General features: G+C 38.2%; 1 long non-coding RNA gene across 1 annotated transcript; it reads right to left on the bottom strand.

The window, feature by feature from the left end:
- Positions 1-11,348: 11,348 nt before the first annotated feature.
- LOC134288855 (uncharacterized) lies at positions 11,349-11,749 on the bottom strand. Its single transcript, XR_009998150.1, has 3 exons — positions 11,608-11,749; positions 11,469-11,547; positions 11,349-11,403 (listed from the first exon to the last, which is right to left on the bottom strand). It is a non-coding gene; the product is annotated as an uncharacterized LOC134288855 (long non-coding RNA).
- Positions 11,750-16,032: the final 4,283 nt, after the last annotated feature.

Raw genomic sequence — 16,032 nt, forward strand, 5'->3', positions numbered from 1 at the left:
AAAGGTAACCTTGGTACAGCTACCTGTGGCGGACGCGAATAAGTCCGTTAGAGTATGTAATTGCCGACTAGCTCAGTAGGGGAGCCTTCCTGAAACTCCCTGAAAAAACACCTCAGGGTCGGCATGTTTCTCGACCAGTTAATCGCGGGCAGGAAATATCGCACTGTAGTACATAAATCTGACGTCACGTTACATTTACACATTTATTCCCGAACTTTTCCGGCCTCTTCTTCTTCTTCTAACACTTTCCTCTTTCCCACATGCACTAAAATCTAACCTGACATTCTAACTTTTCGGTGCCCCTTCTTTTACCCTCCACCATCACACAACGTACACATCCAGGTCTTATTCGATACTTGCACAGCTAGTGCCAGTCCAATTTTCTGCGGCCTTACGAGGTGGCGAAGCAACGTCATGGCGGCATCCATTGGTCCCTCTGGTCTTCCCGAGGCCGAGTTTGTTGGCGGTCTTGGTCAGCGGCTCTGGATCTTCGCATCGAGGAGGGGGGGGAGGATTTGGGGTACATGAACTCCTGCACCGAAGTTCTGTCCAAAACAGCGGGGTTCTGCGAATCTGAGCCATGGTATTAGGATTCACATTGCGTTAGAAGAAGAACCCAATTACCTATGTCCTTCTTTTTCCTCTCTATCCTCTTCAACTTGTCTCTATCTTTCAATTTCACTTTTCACAAGCTTAGTGTTCAAATGTTTTCCAATGGAGTTTTAAGTCACAATGCCGAGTGCCTTCTTCTCAGTCAGGTCACTATTCTTCTGGCTTGGTCAGTGACCCAGACCATTCGTTTTTGTTTTATATCCTCGTATCCATTAACATGTCCATCTTGACGACCTGTCTCGCCATTTCATCCAGGCTACCAACAGGATCTGCTTGTCCCTCTGGTGGCAGGTTTTGGAAATTGGTGGCGTAGTATGGTAGACTGTTCAACTACGATCGAGCAGACATCCAACTAACAGAGAAAACTACACAATATATACGAACACTTCCTGAACTTTTTATGCAATACACGATTCCAACTCATACAAAATCTCAAAAACACTCCACACTGAACTGCGAACACTTACAAGTAGAGAAGCTAAAGGTGAGCTGGTCAGTATGCCAACTGAGCTTGTATGAGCCACCGGAGGTTTGCTTCTGGGACCACGACCATAAGTAATGGTACTGTAAAGGCTGGCAGATGATACGACGGCGAAAGCCATAAGACACAAAGCTACATGAGTACACCCACGTATATGATTTGTTCGTGGAAATCCGCCAACAACAAGCACCTAATGGGTGGATCAAGGTGCCTGGCCTTCAGAAAAGCCTAAGCGAACAAATCACAGTGCAGGTAATGCAGCTGAACCTGAACCACTGTGACACAGCTCAACAACGGCAATTGGATTGCGGATCCCGAGCAGAGGAGAATAGCAAATTAATAACTACGAAATAACAAAACCTGTTTTTATATCTCGTGTTGTTATTAATAAATTATCAATGCAAAACATTCCGATAACATATTTTGTTGGACAATCTCATTTTGTTATGATCAAGTAATTGGTGTACATCCATGAAACCCGAGCAGAGGAGAATATCAAAATAATAACAACTGGATCGCAAAACCTGTTTTTATATCTTGGTTTGTTATTATAAACTTATTGAGGCATAAATTTTCCATAACAGGTTTTGTTGGGCAATCTTATTTTGTTATGATCCTGCTATTGGTATATTTTCTTTAAATAACATTTTGATAAGCTGTTTTGCTGTAGAACTAGTTCTGTTATTATTGTACTGCACCACCAGAGTGCACCATTATTTGATCATCAATAGCACTATAATGAAGTTTTGCAATCACAACTACACCATGCGAGATTTACAGCAAAAAAAAATTAAAAAGTTAACATTCGCTGATTTCCATGCAAAAAGTAATGTTTGGAATCTATGAGCCATATCTTCGGTGTCTATGAATCGGTTAAGCTGAACTTTTGACACGGAACTAAGAATTACTTGTAATTTTTATTTCTATTTAGATCGATCCATTTCAGTGTAAAAAAAGTGGAATTTCTGTTGGTTCTATTATCGAAATAATAAAGTGAACAACCATGATCCACCATATCTCATAAACAAAATTTATGTTTAAATTATTTCAAGGCCGTTTGGTCCAGGAAGACTGGATGCGTGCCATTCTCTTTGAATGACTGACTCATGAGTTACCGCGCTGCCATAGTGCCGCTTCAAAGTGATATTCTTCTTTGCGGCTTCGCACATGCTGATTTATGGGCTTAGTCATGGCTGTTTATTACTTTTTATTTTCAAAATGGAACCAACAGATATTCATTTTTTTTTCTTGAACTTAGGGCCTGTCCGTAAACTACGTAGACTCGTAGGGGGGACGGGGGGGTCTGGCAAAAGTCTACGCTCCATACAAATTTCGAAAATTTTGTATGAACAAAAGTCTACGAGGGGGGAGGGGGGGTGGGGGTCTGAAATGGTCGAAAAAAAGTCTACGTAGTTTATGGACAGCGCCCTTAGGGGTTACATACCTACCTTGCGAGCATGAAACAATCTTTGTTATGATTCTGATATTGTAACTCATTTTGCATCCATATTTTTATCAATAAATTTTTAATTTAAAAATTTGTTATTGAAACATTGTATGATTTCACTGTTATTAAGTTGTTATGAAACTAACACTACCTGTTATTTAACTGGTCTTCCAGGAACATTTTTTTATTATGATTTTTGTTATTTTGCTGCTTATGATAGACAAGTTTATAACATGGTATGTTATGTTAATAACATGAAAATAACTCTTTGCGTTACTCAGTTATTTTGCCAAAATAACACATTTTATTATGCTGTTGGTATTCCCTTCTGCTCGGGAATAACACTTCGCACTAATATGTTCTGTTTCAGTACAAGTTCTGCTATTATTGTGCTATTGAGACTGTACTGTACACATATACAATACATATGATCAACAATAACACAACAGTTTTGAAATCAATCCCAAATAGGACATTCCGTTTATGTATACCCGGGTAGAGGCTAATGGCAAACAAAGGACAAAATAATAACTGGTTTTGCCATCATATCTCGTTTTGCCATTCTTCTGTTATTATGAAAAACTTAAAATGGCAAATCAATAGCAAAATATACAATCATAGCAAATCTTGTCATTGATATGTTATTCATGAATAATGCTAAATAACACATCAATAACAAAAATTACTATCATGGTAAAACTTGCAATTTACCCGAGCAAAGGAGAATAGCCAGTTAATAACTACGAAATCATATAATCTGTTTTTATATCTTGTTTTGTTATTATTAAATTATCAAGGCATAGCTTTTCCATAACAAATTTTGTTGGACTATCTTATATTGTTATAATCAAGCTATTGATATACATCAACTAAATTATATTAAAATAACATGTTTTGTTGAAGTACAAGTTTACTTATTGTTGTACTATTGATCAACTTATCAGCAATAGCACAACAGTAACAAGTTTTGAAATCACAGCAACAATTCGACAATTATGACTGCCCCTTTGTGTTGTTCCATTTTTGTATTCAGTTCTAAACGACTCCTTTTAAGAATTCCTTAAATAATTTTTGGATAAGCACTTGGAAGTTCTGGAGGAACCTTTCGATAAATCCCTGGAGAAGTCTTCAAGAGAACTACTGGCGCAATTTTCTCAGAAAATCCGAATGTAATTCTTCTGAGCAATTATTAAAATTCTTGGCAGAATCTTTTGAAAAACTCCTGGAGAATCCTTCGAAAAAACTTCTGGTGAAATCCTCAAAGAAATTTTCAGAGAAATCTTAAGATGAAGTTCAGGACTAATGATCACAGGAAATTCTGGAGAAACCCTTGAAGGGATTCTATGCAGGATTCTGGAGGAGTCTTTGAAAATCCATGAAAGATTCCGTCAAAGAACTCTCGGTGAAATTTCTGGAAGATTTTTGGAGTCATTTATGGAAAAGTCGACAAATTTCTGGAAGAATTTTAGAGTTTTAGAAATAAAATATTGCAAAAATATCTGGTGAAAGTCCCATAGGAATTATCACAGGAAGTTCAGGAGAAGTTATAGCAAATTTTTTGGAGGAATCCTTGTAGAATCCAGGAGGTTTATTCGACATAATTCTTGAATCCAGAGAAAAATCGGAGGAATATAAAAAAATCTTTTCAATATCCCAAAAATTTACTGCAGAACTGTTGAGCATTCTAAAAAAAAACAGTTTCTATGCTGAAAAAAAAAACAAAACAAAAGTCACAAATAGCTATCGCGAACAAACTTTTTCAAGTACACGTGCTGATTTCAAAACCGTGCTCCGAAAACAATTAAAGTACAACAGTTTATAAATTACAGGTGGAAATCGAAGCTCGTCGTATTTGATAATATAGAAATTACTAAAGTTCGATTATCTTGCGACTTCAAATCTCTTAGAATGAATGAAAAGCTAAATACAGTATTTTTTTTTATCATTTGGAAGTATTTTTTACTGTGAAGAATTAGCCCAAGTTAAAATTAACGAATAAAAAGAAAAAAATATGTTTTTTACGTCAGAGTGATGAACCTCATGTTATTTTTGTGAGACAAAGCGACTATTTTTATATATTAAGTATTATAACTTATTTAGTAACGAGTTTGATATCATAGCAAATTCTGCTCTCCAATTATTATCAATAACATATTAATATCAAAATTTGTTATCGAAATATTTTCCGCATTCACTGTTATTAAGTTGTTATTGAAAATAACAAAACAAGTTATTGAAATGGTTTTCCAGGAACATTTTTGCCTTTCTCGTACACCAAGGTGTACCGAAAGGCTATATGTTCACTCCAAAAATGGAATCTTGATGGAACCCCCGGAGGGCCAAGTCTTATATACCAATCGACTCAGCTCGACGAGTTGAGATGATGTCTGTGTGTGTGTATGTGTGTGTGTATGTATGTATGTGTGTGTGTGTGTGTGTGTGCGTGTGTATGTGTGTATGTGTACAAAAATGTCACCTCACTTTTGGATAGTAAATATCATCCGATTTCAACGCTTTATGTTTCAATCAACGCGGAATATTGTCCCATTGTTTCCTATTGAAAATGGTTTGAATCGGTCCAGCCGTTCCGGAGTTATGGCCATTTAGGTGTTCCGGACCGGTACCCTAGGAAAGGGCCAGATATGAAATTGCAACAAACCCATGCATGCGACCCATCAAACCACGGCATTTTCGATTATCTGATGAACGGTAAGCAGGAAAATAGTCGCAGACTATATCTGAACCGGTAGTGTTCTGAAACCGGTTCCGGGTGTCCCGCCGGAAGTGGCCAAATATAAAAGTGAAACAAACCCATGTATGCGACACATATAATCACCGCTTTTTCTGTAACCTGATGAGTGGTAAACAGGAAAATAGTCTCTGACCATATCTGATCTGGTAGTGTTCCGGAACCGGTTCCGGGTATCCCGCCGGAAGTGGCCAAATATAAAAGTGAACCAAACACATGCATGCGACACATCAAATCGCAGCTTTTTCTGTAACCTGATGAACGGTAAATAGGAAAATAGTCGTGCACTATATTTGAACCGGTAGTGTTACGGAACCGGTTTCGGATCATATCTGAACCGGTAGCATCCCGAAACCAGTTCCTGATGTCCCTCCGGAAGTGGCCTAATTCATACATGCGACCCATCAAATCGTAGCCTTTTCGATAACTTGTACGATCAGCAAAAAAATAAGCAAAGCCCACATTAGAAACTACTGATAGTGTTCCGGAATCGGTTCGAGGTGTCTCACTGAAAGTGGCCGAATGCAAAAAAAAAAACAAAAGTTCACGACATATCAAATGGCATTTAAAGTATCCTGATGAACGGTTACAAAGAAAAAATATCTCAGATCATGCTTGGGAGAACTAGTAGTGTCTCGGAATCGGTTCCCGGTGTCCCTCCGGATGTGGTCAAATGTAAAAGGGAATCAAACTCCATGCATGCGTTTCATCAAATCGCGGTTTTTTCGATAAGCTGATGAATGGTTATTAAGAAAATTAGCTGAGATTACGCAAGAGACCACCGCCAGTGTTCCACAACCAGGTTTCAGGTGTCCCGCCGGAATTGGTTAAATGTAAAAATGAATCATGTAAATTTTCCAGAACCGGTTAAGAGTGTCCCACTGGAAATGGACATATATAAAAGTGAATCAAACCCATGCTTGCGGTACATCAAATCGCTTTTTTGTCAGTAACCTGGTGCATGGATAATAAGAAAATAGGCACACTCCATAGAAGTTACCATCGGTAGTGTTTTTAATTCCGGGTAACCTGATTAACAGTTTTCATAAACTCAGACCGGTAACGTTCCGGAATCATTTCCGAGGGTCTCGTAAGCAATACAAAATAGACTAAGACTACATCTGGAGCAACATTTGAAAAGGGCATACAAGCATTGGTAAACAATGACTTCACACGTCGCTCCTGAGCCCCCATCAGCTTATTCACAAAAACTAAGACCGTTATCAGATAGAGCAAACATCGATCTTCCGGATAACGGTGTTCATTTGCTTGGGCGGGCTGCTGTTATGTCCTACGGAGCGTTTTCGAAAAAAGACACACGATCTCTTGGGCCCTTTTCAAATGTTGCTCCAGACACAAGAGGCTACCGGTGGTGTTGCAGAAGCAGCGTTGGGGCTTCAGCGGAATTACGAAAGTGAACTAAATCAATGCAGGCGATGGGTATGTGTAAGAGAACCAAAAACCTAAAAAAACTAAAGCGATCTCGTTAAATCACACAATTTTTTATTCCTGAGACGTAAATTTACAGTAGGATGGGTCAACGTTGTATGGAAAAATTTAAATTTAAGCGCATCAGCCCCGAACATTCTTTTAAATCTTTATTTGTGTCTAAAATTACTGCGCAAAATTTTGATGTGACTGGAGGGCGAGCACTGTAATGTTGTTTATATTTGAATGTGATATAGCATTGGCAATTCAAATTACTACATTACAAATTTTACATGGATCTTTTAACAAATGATAATAAAATATAGCATAAAGTGTGCAGATTAAACTTTGTCAAAGTGATCTGTGAAAAAGTTAAATCCTGGCTAGTAATTGTCATCTTGGTATGAATCAGCCTCCAGTGAAGGTGGTCAAGCAGTCAATTAAAAGGTCTTATACTTTCGGCTCTGCCCATACGTAGAACATAACGTCAGAATAAGTGCCCCAATTCGATGATGACCTTGAATTTCTAAATAAAGTATTCTCATAATTCAGAAATTCGTAGGTGGTACAGTCCCAGATCGCCGTTATGAACATTTCCTCCGTCTCGTCCGTTACCAAAGCACAGAGATTTGGGGCTGATCACTGACTCTAAGGCAAGATTGATTGCTTCGACGGAAAGATTATGAGTAGGGTGGGGTGGGGCAAGATGGGTCGCGGGGCAAGATGGGTCAGTGCCATTTTTGGACGCATTACTCATGTTTTGATTATGTTAATCATTTTGTCAGATGACCAGCATGAATATACAAAAGTTTGGGGCATTGATTGAAAAATTATTCACTCTCATTGGAAATAAAAAATGAAATGGTTTTTAGCCATTTTTCTTATGCGATACATTCCATATAATCTCCATATAAACGGCCGCGAGGCAAGATGGGTCACCTTCAATTTTGAACGTATTTTTGGAGCATTCAAAAGTTATTTATTTTTTATTACAAGACCATGTCATAAATGACTTCAATCAAGCGGAATTAACGCTCAAAATTATAACATAAAATTATGATATTTTTTTAGTGAAAACATCGATTTTCAAGTCGCCTTAGGACCACTCAATTCGTAAAGTTTTTTTTATATTCCAAATACATTTATAAAATGTTCACTAGTAGCTCTTGTTTACTCATTATGGATATGGAGCATATATGAATGCGGAACAAATCTTATATTTTGACGTTTTTCGTTGAGAAAATGTGAATTACTTGCCCCGCACTTTTTTCACGGCGCAAAATCGATCACTTTTTAAAACTGCTTGTTTGACATCATATTTTGCATTAAATGAACTTTTTATCGACTTTTAGCATAGCTAACTAGTGTATTAAAGAATAGCGGGCGAATACAAACCAATACGATTTGTATTTACAAAGTTATGGTGATCCATGCTTAGGTGACCCATCTTGCCCCGCCCCACCCTACATATTCGACGAGAAAGGCACTATCACCACTAGGTGGATTAATCTGGGTTTTTTGTTATGGAGTTTGTTATTTTGCCGCTTATGACAGACAAGTTTATAACACAATATGTTATGGAAATAACTTAAAAATAATCGATTTTATTATTCAGTTATTTTGCCAAAATAACCCAGCATCTTATGCTGTTGTTATTCCCTTCTGCTCGGGTAGCACCTTTTATAATGAATTGTATAAAATATCAAAACAATAACATAATTTATATTCCTAGCTAAATTTGCCATTATTTTGATATTGTGAGAAATTATTTATAAACATTAGGCCCCATAACATATTTTACTCTTAATATACCATTAACTATTATATTGTATATTTCAAGCATAACTTTTCAATTCGACGTATCTCGCAAAAGTAAACAAATCCGGATTCTCAGCTGTGTGTTTGATTCGCAATGGATTCTATTTGATGCACATCAATTTATGTTAATATAGAACTCAAACAATTAAAGAGTATAATTTGTAAAACGACGTACCGTAAACCGGGGTCAAATTGATCAGCGGGGTGAAATTGATCATTCGGGTACTACATTTTGGTTCCATACTAGGATCTCTTAAGCGTCGTAATGATCTTAAACTTTTTACGTCATCTGATTCGTAGATGCCTAGAGATGAGTGTAGACTTTAAATTTTTTAGATGAAAGTTTGTTTTGCCTTATTATTTGAGAATTTGCATTGTATTTCTCATTAAACTGAAATCATTGCTACTAAACAATCGATTGCTAATAGGACTTCCCGTAAATTCTCTGTTTTAACATTTTTGTGGAGCCTTGGTTAAGTAGTTATCTAGCTAATGAGAACATAAAATAGTTAAAAAAAGTTCATTTTATGATGAAATAATCATTTATTGTGATAGAAATCACTTATTTCAAAGGAAATTGCCTACCTTTAGGCTTTTAAGGGGGAAATTTCAAAATTTTATTTTGCATTTATAGTATTAAATTCACTAATTGTAAGATTTAAAACGCGATATTCAGTTTAAGATGAGCAAAATTAAGCGGAGAAGGAAATTTTACTTTCCAACCGATGCTTAATTGTATACTGATCAATTTCGCCCCAAAGTGGAATTTTAATTTTTTTGATATTTGAAGTTATTTATCTTAAAGTTTAAATTAGTTGAACAACATTCTGTCACATGGTTCCATGAAGATCCACAGGGTACTGGTTTTACAGAAATTCTTTTGGCAATATTTGAATTGGCACTGATGTTATCCGCAAAAGTTGTTTTAAAGTGATCAATTTGACCCCGGATTACGGTATCTATCTACCCTAACAACCCTACGCTGCGCAAACGTTCCTAAATAGGAGAAGCCAGAGTAGATCGCGGGGCAACGGTGGCTACGTTCATCAAAGTGAATTTGATTTTTAAGTTCGTTTCGTTTTGAGTTTTTAATTTCCATTAAATAAAACTGTTTTTACATTGATTGATGAACTTAAATTTTATTGAAGAAAAAAAAAAGAAATTGCTCATTATACCTTTCTTCCGCTACTTTGAAATAATAACTGAATCTACCATTATTTTAAAATTGAATTTGAACAACTAAACCTACCATTATTTTGATCGCCACATAAACAGCTAAATTTGTTCTTATTCTGTTATCAATAACTCAAGAATGTCATATTTTGTTATTCACCGATAACAGTTAATTTGTGTCATATTTTGTTATCAATATCTCAATAATAACTTATATTGTTTTTCAATTTTATCTGCATGCTTTACCATTACTTTGTTATTACAATGGCAAAATAAGTTATTTTTAAGTTTTTCTGCTACCAAAATTTTGTTTTTATTTTTGTTATTTTAACTCTTATTTCAAACAAACAAATAACACATTTTGCCATTCAAACATTCTGTTTTAATGGTAAAATTTGCCATTCTTTTGCCATTAAGCTCTACCCGGGTAGATACGAACAACTGCAACTTATTTCATTCTTTCTTGCGTTACTTCCCAACTGAGAGAGAACCTGCACATAAACTTTACTTTTCTATGAGCACTTCCAAATTGACTGAGAGCTTTATTTGGCAATAACCATGTTTACATTTGTGTATTGTGTAGCAAGCACGATGCTGCAATTTTAGGAACAATTGGTGGACTTTTTGGAATCGTGATAGGAATCTCTAAAAAGATGCATGGAAGATGTGGAGAAATTTCTGATATAATCATCTTAGGATTTTTGGATAAATCTTCAGATAAACTACCTTAGAAAACCTGGTAGAATTTTCAGAAGAAATTTCTAGGGGAATCCTAGACGAAGTTTTATATAAAAGTCTGGAGAAATCTAAAAGTTTGGACTAATCCTCGGAAAATTTTCAGGAAGAAGATCATGGAAATTTCTAGGAATCTCCGAGGAATTTTTGGAGGAGCTTATATAGAATTATAACTCACTCTGTTATGAGTTTTATATCATAACAAATATTGCTCTCGGATTATTATCAATAACATATAAATTTTAAAATATGTTATTGAAACATTTTTCAAATTCACTGTTATTAAGTTGTTATTGAATCTAACAAAACAAGTTATTGGAATGATCTTCCGGGAACATTTTTTTGTTATGATGTTTGTTATTTTGCCGCTTATGACAGGCAAGTTTATAACATAATATGTTATGCCAATAACACAAAAATAACTTATCATATTATACAGTTATTTTATCAAAATAACGCATTTTATTATGCTGTTGTTTTTCCCTTCTGCTCGGGATGGATCCGGAAAAATGGCGGTGACATGGACGACGGGTAAATAGCCCATCCAGGAGTAGGTGTCAACTACCTATGACAGCTTCATGGTCGCCAAAGTGAACGGGGTCTTTTTTCTGTAACTGCTATGCGCCTCCGCGATGCCGTCGATCGACCAGTTCGTGCAGATGCTGGACTGTATGACAACCGTGCTGACAGGGCGAAGGCCGATGGTAATAACATGTGTCTTCATTGCCTTGGCCGTGGAATGGGGAAGCCATTTTACGAACCAGCGGGGTCAGATCCTGCTAGAGGCACTGGCCATGCTAGATGTTTATCTGGCTAAAGTCAGTACCAAAATTTTGGAAAGATTCGACTGGGATTTTTGATAACTATGGGAGTTTTTCGGCTTTCAGTCACGGAAAAAGCGTTGATACTTCTATATCATTGCCAACGTTTCGATCCTTGGGTTGGGATCTTCCTCAGGGCCTGTTATTTATTCGAAAGTATCTATTAGTTATTGTTGAAATTTGTTAGTTCTATCTCCTACTCACTCGATCTTAATCAACTTGTGATAATCGTATTTTGCACACGATCGTTTGTCGGATTCTAAAAGACACTGCACTTTTCTCGCTGTAGGTTTTAAAATTAATGTGAATGTTTGAGATTAATGTAATATTGTACCGAACTTACTTCATCACCAGCACCCTAGTGTGATGTTGGGTGGGTGGTACGAAAGGGAGACACTCGAGACAAGAAATCAGCGGAACACAACACTGCGGCTGTTATCAATCGCCGTTCGGGTTTTACTGTGGGGTGTGTATCTTTGGTGTAATTTGGGTGGTAGGTAGGATTTGTTAGTGTGGGTTAGGTAGTTGGTCATCTGTTTCTCGTCGATTATTTCGGTTTGTTGACGACGCAATTCTCTCTGCTCTCTGATCTTTGATCGAAGCGAGAAGATGTGCGTACGCACAGCTTAGGTTGTCGGTATCAGTCCGATGGTTGACCGTGTTGGAGGTTATCGTGATGTGACACATCTCCAACACTTGCAGAGCTTGTTTCCTATGTGTTATATCGACGATGGAGGGGTTGCCAATATTGAATCGGTGTTGGTGCTGGATGCAGTGGTGGATTAGCGCAGATTTTTCTTGAAGCTGCAGTATTTCTGGATCTGTGTATTGATGGCCTTCCAATAACTTTCTCTCCAGTGTGTTGACGTGTGTTTGATGTCCGTACATTCGATTCCTCAGCTTATTTGTTGTCATCCCAATATATGTGCTTGGACAATCCCGACAGTCGATCCGGTATATGACGTTGCATTTGCTGAGATCAGATACCGTCCTTTGCATTCTTATAAAGATGCCCTACTGTGTTTTTGTAACTGTGGGAGATTCCTATTTGTGTGTTGCTCTTGTGGAGTATTCTCTTGATGCTAGAGCTGAGACCATGGACATATGGGATTGATCGGTAGATTGTTGGTTTCTCCGGGTTATCTGTACGAGGTGGTTGATGAAGGAGTCGGTTGATGAGAGAATGAGGGTAATCGTTTTTGCTGAGGTGCTGGTGAATGAGTAGCTCTTGCTCCTCCCTGCTACGAGTGGTGCTCAACCTACGGACTAGGCCTGTCCACGTTTTCAAAAATGATCTCTGATTCTCAAGTCCACCCCCATATTTTGATCGGCATCCTAAAAGAAGTAACTGGTCAAAATTTCAGCCAAATCCATTGAAATTAAGAGATGCATCAAATCAATTTAGTGTTTTTCGACTATTTTTGAGCTTCAAAAAATCATAACTACACTAAAAAATGTCAAAACTTAATTCTTTCGGCAGAAATTGAGAGCTATATATGTTTGCTACAACTTCTCCGAACAACGTGTGCCAATAAAATTGAAGAAAATATTTGTAATTATCACATTTGTGATCAGAAAAACCTTAAAAAGTTGATTTTTTGATAGATTTCGTTCTGGAACACCCTAATATACGTAATAAGTTTGATATTTAAAAACGGCATCATATCCTCTCATGTTTTTTGGTTATTTGCTTCTTTGACACCAATGCTGTAGGAGTTGAGCAAAAAATATTAAAATTCGGGAAAGCCAAATGTGTCCTAAAAACTAGCACCAATGCTGTGGTGTCAAAGAAGCAAATACCCAGAAAACATTGGAGAATATGATGCCGTTTTGAAAAATCTAACTTATTACGTATATTAGGGTGTTCCAGAACGAAATCTATCAAAAAATCAATTTTTTAAGGTTTTTCTGATTACTAATGTAATAATTACACATGTTTCCTTCAATTTTATTGGCACACGTTGTTCGGAGAAGTTGTAGCAAACATACATAGCTTTCAATTTCTGCCGAAAGAATTAAGTTTTGACATTTTTTAGTGTAGTTATGATTTTTTGAAGTTCAAAAATAGTCGAAAAACACAAAATTGATTTGATGCACCTCTTAATTTCAAAGGATTTGGCTGAAATTTTGACCAGTTACTTCTTTTAGGATGCCAATCAAAATATGGGGGTGAACTTGAGAATCAGAGAACATTTTTGAAAAGCTGGACAGGCCTACTACGGACCCTGTCGATGAAATTGTTGACTACCGCCAGTTTTTGATCACTCGGATGGAAGGAGTAGTAGTTGAATATTGGCCGCTGTTATTGACGATCTTGCGCCAAATACGACGCACACACGGTCAGAAAATTCACTCATTTTCGAGCAAAAGTGGGACAACTCAAAATTGAGTAAATTTTTTTTCCAGCTATAGCGCTGGCCCAAGTGCGAAAATATCATCAGTTAAAGCCGTATAATATTCTTGATGATGCGAAGAATATTATACGGCTTAAACCAGTTGGATTTTTGCACTTGGGCCAGCGCAATCGCTGGAAATGCAATTTACTCATTTTTTGAGCTGTTCCAGTTTAGCTCAGTTTTGTGTGAATCTTACTCATTTTAGAGTAACATTTTCTTAGCGTGTGCAGGCAAACAAAATTGCCCCACCACAAAATGTTCACACCGGTTTCAGCATACATTGGTTGATGTCGCCGCTACAGTTTTCCAGTAACGGAGCGTTATTTTGGGGTGGTGTTTCGACTAATCGGTTTGTTTATGCACTGTTTCCTTTGTTGTTGGATGTGTGAACATTGTGCAGTCAAAGATTGAACATTTGCACGATCGTCGCGAAATCCTTGCAAAGCTCAATATTGCTCTTCTCAACAAATTCTCCATCACTATGTCGGCAAGAATGGGAGAGAGTGGACTTCCCATAGCTGTGCCTGATATTTGGACATAGAATTTTTGCCGGAAACAAAAGCAACTGGCTCCTACGCAGAAATCAACAATTTCGAGAAACAGATCCAAATTTATATTGGTGTTCTCTCGTATTTCATCCCACATGGAAATTATGTCGTGGATAACCACCTCTTTCGTCACGTTTGTAAACAGTGACACCGCATCGAATGACACTAGCACATGATCGGGTGGTATCGTTAGTTGATGGACATATTCGCAAAACGTGTTTGAGTCAACCGCGTTGTACTGGCTTTTGAACGATCTCTGGAGTATCCCGGCAATGTATTTGCAAAGATGGCACGTTGGAGACGTTATGTTGGGGACCACTGGCCTGAGAGGTAAATTGGGCTTGTGTGCTTTGGGTTGTCCGTATATTCGAGGGCACACGGTGTTGTAGCTAGTGAGTGTGTATTTTGTTCGGGTGTCTATTAGTTTGAGTGCGTGTAGTCTGTGTACGATGTTGTTGTTTTTTCGTTCGTATCCACCCGTCGGATCAGAGCTCACCTGCTTGTACGTGTTGGTGTCTCCGATCAGCTGAGCGAGTTTACTGTCGTAGTCTGCCAAGCTCATTATGACGGTACGATTGCCCTTGTCTGCTTCGGTGATCAAAACATCTGGGTTTGTTTTGATAAACTTCTTGGTGATGTTGACGACCGATTTACAGAACTTTGACAGTGGATCGTTGAATGGAGTGTTACGGTTGATGAAGTTTTGGATCTTATTGATAATCTGGCATCTCGTCTGGTCTCGGATCGTCGCCTCGGTGTGAGCTGATAGGGTGTTCTCCACATCAGCTATCAGGTGGATCCACGGTATCTGTGTAGAGTCGCTGTATGGCAGTGCAAATTTCGGACCAAGGCTGAGAAGGATTCGTGTTTCTGGAGGGACAACTTTGTCGGTGGCATTTAGGATAGCGCTGGGATTTTCGGTAACAGGACCTGAGGAAGATCCCAACCCAAGGATCGAAACGTTGGCAATGATATAGAAGTATCAACGCTTTTTCCATGACTGAAAGCCGAAAAACTCCCATAGTTATCAGTACCAAAAGTAACTTTATTCGGAACGATGCGGAGTCAATTATTGACGTTACTTCTGTAGTTCTGGCCTTCAGTAGTTCAAACTGAAGAGTAGACGATGGCTACACTCACAGTGATCACCTGACGAATCGCTGCAATATCGACTACAACAATAGTAGGCAACGGGTAGAGGAAGAGGCGGCCAGGCCAAGGCCAAGCGCTCAGTAGAGTAGATGAGATCCAGCAAACTGGAATTGGCTCACCACAAAGCAGTGCCTGAGAGTTGCGAGCGCATACCGTACCGTGTCATACGATGCGTTCTGCGTTATCACTGGTATGGTGCCGATTGGTATCAGGAAAGACATAGAGAGCTTCGAAATGCGCGGTACAAGAGGTATACTTAGGACCGCCAAGATGGCCTCCATAGTCAAATGGCAGCCTGCGTGGGACAGCTCCACCAAAGAAGGTGGATCCACATCCACAAGTTCATTCCGAGGGTAGATAGTTGGGTTCACAGGCGCCATGGGGAAGTAACATTGCACCTGACTCAGGTCCGTTCGGGCCATGAGTGCTTCCGACAGTATCTACATCGTTTCGGTCATGCGGATTATCCCGCATGTCCGGTTTGTTCTAGTTTAGAGGAACAGCGGAACACGTTTTGTTCGTGTGCCCACGTTTTCACACAATGCAGTGCGTAACCGCATGCTTGGGAGGATACAATACGGGGAGGACACAACTCCGGACAATCTTGTCCAGAAGATGTGTAATGATGAGTAATATTGTCTTGGAGCTACAGGGAGGTGGCGCGTGGACTTG

Source organism: Aedes albopictus, chromosome 2, assembly GCF_035046485.1.
Source record: "Aedes albopictus strain Foshan chromosome 2, AalbF5, whole genome shotgun sequence".
In the NCBI taxonomy this organism is placed as follows: Eukaryota; Metazoa; Arthropoda; class Insecta; order Diptera; family Culicidae; genus Aedes; species Aedes albopictus.